General features: G+C 36.4%; 1 long non-coding RNA gene across 1 annotated transcript; it reads right to left on the reverse strand.

The window, feature by feature from the left end:
• Positions 1-417: 417 nt before the first annotated feature.
• Positions 418-4,093, reverse strand: LOC139963114 (uncharacterized). Its single transcript, XR_011791505.1, has 2 exons — positions 1,949-4,093; positions 418-1,856 (listed from the first exon to the last, which is right to left on the reverse strand). It is a non-coding gene; the product is annotated as an uncharacterized lncRNA (long non-coding RNA).
• Positions 4,094-6,211: the final 2,118 nt, after the last annotated feature.

Here is a 6,211-nt window from a genome sequence, read left to right on the forward strand (position 1 = left end):
AGGGAAACTCCAAGGGTTGGTTCCGAAATTTTGAACCAATTGATCACCGTGACTGGCAGTCATGTCTTTGCATGAACAATTAAATGAGCACCGATATGCATATATGCCTTGTCAGTTTAATAGCGCCTTTGTTACATTTAGGAATTTGTGTTAATTAAGCAGGGCCTCTTATCCCAATTTTGTCAGACGATCTTCCAATTAAATGACTAACATTTAGTTACACTTGTAGTATACATTGACAATCAAAAACTGATTCTTTCCTGTATGTATTCTCAGTTTGATATCCACAATATAGCGGAGGGACATGGGTATGGTACAGGGAGGTGAGGTATACTATTGTAATGTTAATTTGATGTAAGTGTTGCGAACAGAAACGAAGAAATGAAATGTAAAAGAACTATCACAGGAAAGAAAATGTAATAGCTAACATTTATTTTTATTTTCTTTCTCGTGGAACTTAGTACAAAAAGTATTCATTAATAAGAAATAAATAAGGAAAACACAAATAAAGAGCATCTACTGCTGTAGAAACTAAACGTACAAAGAAAGAAATATTGTTGATTGTTCTGCAAAATTTACTTGGATGATTACTATCTTGACAATGGTTGTAGTGTCTCCTTTTAATCGACCAGAAAAGTGGCGTGAACAAAGGGGGCGTGGAGGAGGGGGGGGGGGGGGGGCAGGTGCATTAATTCGTGGATTTTTTTAGAATTTAAGTTTATCTATTTGTACAACCTTACTTAATCATAGAGGTAATTTATGGTCTATGTCTTAGAATGTCAATTTTTTTTCTGGGGAGGACCACCAAACAGCCAAACCAATCTACATCTGATTCAACTACAACAAACACAATACTCAAATCCTTGATCCACATATGACCCTTCTATTAAGGTCCATTTCCCTACCTGAATCAATCCACCTATGACCCTTCCATTAAGGTACACTCCCCTAGCTGAATCAATCCACCTATGACCCATCTATCAAGGTCCATTCCCCTACCTGAATCAATTCACCTATGACCCTTCTATTAAGGTCCATTTCCCTACCTGAATCAATTCACCTATGCCCCTTCTATTAAGGTCCATTTCCCTACCTGAATCAATCCACCTATGACCCTTCTATTAAGGTCCATTTCCCTACCTGAATCAATTCACCTATGCCACTTCTATTAAGGTCCATTTCCCTACCTGAATCAATCCACCTATGACCCTTCTATTAAGGTCCATTTCCCTACCTGAATCAATCCACATATGACCCTTCTATTAAGGTCCATTTCCCTACCTGAATCAATTCACCTATGCCCCTTCTATTAAGGTCCATTTCCCTACCTGAATCAATCCACCTATGACCCTTCTATTAAGGTCCATTTCCCTACCTGAATCAATCCACCTATGAACCTTCTATTAAGGTCCATTTCCCTACCTGAATCAATACACCTATGCCCCTTCTATTAAGGTCCATTTCCCTACCTGAATCAATACACCTATGCCCCTTCTATTAAGGTCCATTTCCCTACCTGAATCAATTCACCTATGACCCTTCTATCAATGTCCATTCCCCTACCTGAATCAATACACCTATGACCCTTCTATTAAGGTCCATTTCCCTACCTGAATCAATCCACCTATGACCCTTCTAATAAGGTCCATTCCCTACCTGAATCAATCCACCTATGACCCTTCTATCAAGGTCCATTCCCTACCTGAATCAATCCACCTATGACCCTTCTAATAAGGTCCATTCCCTTCCTGAATCAATCCAGCTATGACGCTTCTATTAAGGTCCATTCCCCTACCTGAATCAATCCATCTATGACCCTTCCATTAAGGTCCATTTCCCTACCTGACACAATCCACCTATGACCCTTCTATTAAGGTCCATTTCCCTACCTAAATCAATCCTCCTATGACCTTTCTATTAAGGACACAATTTTGCCTGAATCAACCACCTATGACCCTTCTATTAAGGTCCATTTCCCTACCTGAATCAATCCACCTATGACCCTTATATTAAGGTCCATTTCCCTACCTCAATCAATCCTCCTATGACCCTTCTATTAAGGTCCATTTCCCTACCTGAATCAATTCACCTTTGACCTTTCTATTAAAGGACACAATTTTGCAAGCAGCATTGGTGAGACAGAAAGAAAAATACTATTCAAGAGAATAAACCTACCACAGGCTAGCCTCGAAAGTGATAGTAGTAATATAGGATAAATGGTCGTAAACAAAGAGAGAGATTTGATTGGTGCATGATCTGTTGGGTGGGACTTGCAAATTTTGATTGAAGTTTGTAGAATCTACAGACTAGTTAATCAATCTGGTGAATTTTATTCAGCTCAAAATGTTTAAGGACAGATAACTCAATAAATATAATGAATATTGATATGAAAATTGCATAGAAGGGTGTAATTTTCACTGAGCTTTCAGTGCAGTAAGTTGGAAATGTCAAAGTTTAAATTTGGCAAACACGTAATGAGACTTAAAGTATTAAATACAAATAAGAAATGCATTTGATAAGTTTGGCAATGAATCCCTTTGTGCAATATATGTGATGTTTTCTAACCCATCCATTATGATGGGTATGTATCCAGAACTGCTTTCCTTGCATTGAATAATAAAATGATACATCAACATATATGGCTTTATTTTTGTTGGACATTTTTTTGTTACGACATATATTTTGTTTGCCGGTGCCTTTCAATCATAAGGTCCACTGAGTTCGAGTCACTCCAAGATTAATGTATGTCGTCCAGTTACAGAGTTGTTGACAATTCATAATCATGGACGTTAAATTTGAATCTAAGAGACTGACTTCGGTCAGCTTGCGGCTTTGATAAGCCAATGATGGCTTCTTCGCGAGTTCCTGCTTGCAGGAGGATCGAAAATACATACATACATACATACATGGATACATTTCTCAACTGATCACCCCCTCCCTCTCACTATGGATTCAAATTAAATCATATAAAATACATAGATGTCTTTGGCAATATTTAACTATCACTTCACAAACTATGTATCAACACACACACACACATAGACAAACAGTAAATCATGTGAACAGAAAGACATTCTTGACCACACTTGTACATCACCAAACTGCTCAGTTTCTCTGCATATCCTAATAAAATCTTGGTCAAACAGAGTAAAACCACCTGTTAATTACTTGATTCTGAATGAACAATGCTCACATTTTACCTATAAAACAATGAGATAATTATCAAACAGCCTACATGCATGAGGATACCAGGCCATAAAATTCTTGCTTATTAAAGGGTGTGAAGACTCGCGCAAAAAGAAATGTCTAATGCCGGTAATCTGACCTAGTTTCGAATGAGGTGCAACAGAAGTGTTATGTACCACCATCGATCCCAGATTTTGCTGTTTGCCAGTAGAAAACAAAGGCACAAGTTTGCATTTTCTGCCAATGTAGGTGCCTATATTCTATTAATTCATGTAAAATGCAAGAGGGAATTGATTTTAGCCAGTAGATTTCTTTAAATGCATTGACAACTTCTAGCAAGTAGACTAGTAGAGGCAATGATAAATTGTCAATCCCAAGCCTATCCATCATGAGAGCTTGGACTTAATCTCATGCTCAAAATAGAATCAATTTCAAGAAATATTGACATATTCTCAACTAAGATGGTCACAATAATGCAACATGAACTTTGTTTGGCAATAATCAAAAAATTTCCATTTTGGAGGTTTTTTTTGTAGGAGTTTTGGCAAGGACTGAAGGGGGTAAGCAATGCTTGAGGGGAGGGTTGGTTTACATCTGTTTGTTTATTACACTGTGACATTGAACCCAATTCTTGCAATGTCAGTAAATATTGTCTTTACAGAATATGAATTCTTAGATCCATCCATTCCATCGCTGAAGTCTTATGTTACAGCAGACAACTATCGGCAGTTGTGGAACAGCCATGTCATAAAAGAACTCTTTGCAAATGAGGCCATTAGAAATAATCTTTCAGAAATTAACACTCCTCATCTTGCTCAAGTGGTAAATGAAATGAGGCCTACAAAAGCTATCTTGTCAACAAGCAGAGCCTCTGTTGGTTCGGTTAAAACTTGCTGGAACTTCTTGACCTGTTGAAATGAAAGAAAGGATACATATGAAGTCCACTTAGCCTTTAATATTGAAAGCACTGTACATTTTACTTATTCTAAAAACATTGCCCAAAGGTTGGTTTATGGGTCATAAGAATATTAAAGTGGTCGGAACCTTCACTTTTTATTTTTTTTCAAAAATAAAGTTAACCCTTTTTCCTTCTTTGTTGAGATAACTGTATTATGTTCATCCAACAAATCAGCTTAAAGTTCATTTCACATTATGATGTCAAAATGCAGACTTGCTAATGGTGAATTTCATTTTCTAAAGCTGAAGTTGAAGATTCCTTCAACTGAATTGGGCCACTTCTTACCTGTTCATGGCAGAGGGTTGTCGGGGAACTGCCAAGTATGTCCATCAAAATGTCCATCAAAATGAAGGAGTAGCTAAGTTCAACTAAGTTCAAAGTTGTGGTGTTCCTCAGGGTTCGATTTTGGGTCCTCTTTTATTTCTTATTTATATTAACGATATTGGTAATGCCTCAAATCACATGTCTTATATACTTTTTGCTGATGATATTTATTTTATATTTATTTTACAAACACAAAGATCCTCATTTTGCAGCAAGAGTTATAAATACCGAGCTTAATAAGATATCTGAATGGTTTCAAGTAAATAAGTTATCACTGAATACATGTAAGTCTAATTATATAATATTTCACCCCCCCCCCCGCAAAAGCCCACCCCCATTATTAACTTATTTATAGGTAATGACAACATAAATTGTACTCATTCTACTAAATTTCTAGGTTTAATCATTGACAATTATCTAAGCTGGAAGCTTCAAGTTCAGAAAGTATCTAAGACAGTCTCCAAAAACATTAGTATCTTGTATAAGTTCAAAGACCTTTTTTCTAAGCAAGTACACCTTTCATTATATAACACCCTTATTTTGCCACACTTAAACTGTTGTGCAATTGTCTGGGCTAACTCGAACCCATCTATTGTTAATCGCCTATTCATCCTCTAGAAGCATGCCGTACGATGTATCAACAATGTTCTGTACCGTGATCACACTGCACCTTTTTTTCAAAGACAACCGGATACTTAGCATTTTCGACTTATACCACTACCAATTAGGCATCTTTATGTACAAATTTAATCACAATTTACTTCCACCCAATTTTAGCTCTTTTTCATCAAGGCAGGCAATGTTCACCAATATGATGTACACAAAATAGGGACAATTATTTTCATAGATTATGTCGTTCTTCTTCTTATCAAAAGACAATCCACATAAGTGGCCCCACGTTCTGGAATTCTCTAGATGTCCACTTACGTACCCAACCCTCTTTGACTTCCTTTAAATTGGCTTTAAAAAATCATTTGTTAGATAAGTACTGATCCTTTCTTTTTTATTTTTCTCCCTGCTTCTTCTTTTTTTATGTGGTGGGGTGGGTGGGATTTATATAAGTTAAAGTTTAGTAATAAGTAAATCAATTAATTAAGTATAGAGGGTGGCCTGGAATTTATAAGCATTGCTTCTGCCAGGTCTCCCCCGCAGTGATGATTACATTGTAAATAAGATTGTTCTGGTGATGACTGTATGTATACTTCAACATTTTGATGCTTTTGTACTATCTTCTATGTATTTTTTGTATTATCATCTTGCTAAAATAAAGAGAGAATATAACCCAATGGAACCACTATTTCCAACAAATATGTCAAGAGTTGAACGCTATTATGTACTTCATGATGTAAAAGAACATGTGATATATCTTCAAATGTTGCCTCATCAGTTCAATGACTAATTTATGATTACAGGTCTAGCAATATGAAATAACAACCTTTTCATTTCACTAGCTTTAACAATAAATATTTGAAATATACCGCCTGGTTTTCTTCATGGCATGGTTTTCTTCTGTCAATTCTGTACCACCTTCACCTTCGGTAACTCCATCGACATCACCTGGAGAATGTTCATCCTCTCTGGTATTTGGACATATCGAATATTTTTCCCGTTGACGAAAAATTGTTCGAAGAAATTTTTGTTTCCATACGGATCTGTAAAGTGTACATCTTTCATAGTGATGTTCATAAAGCCATCTACAATTTCAATACAACCTGTCATGGAAGATTCATTTCGTAACTCAAC

This window comes from Apostichopus japonicus, chromosome 21 (genome assembly GCF_037975245.1).
Source record: "Apostichopus japonicus isolate 1M-3 chromosome 21, ASM3797524v1, whole genome shotgun sequence".
Taxonomy (NCBI): domain Eukaryota; kingdom Metazoa; phylum Echinodermata; class Holothuroidea; order Aspidochirotida; family Stichopodidae; genus Apostichopus; species Apostichopus japonicus.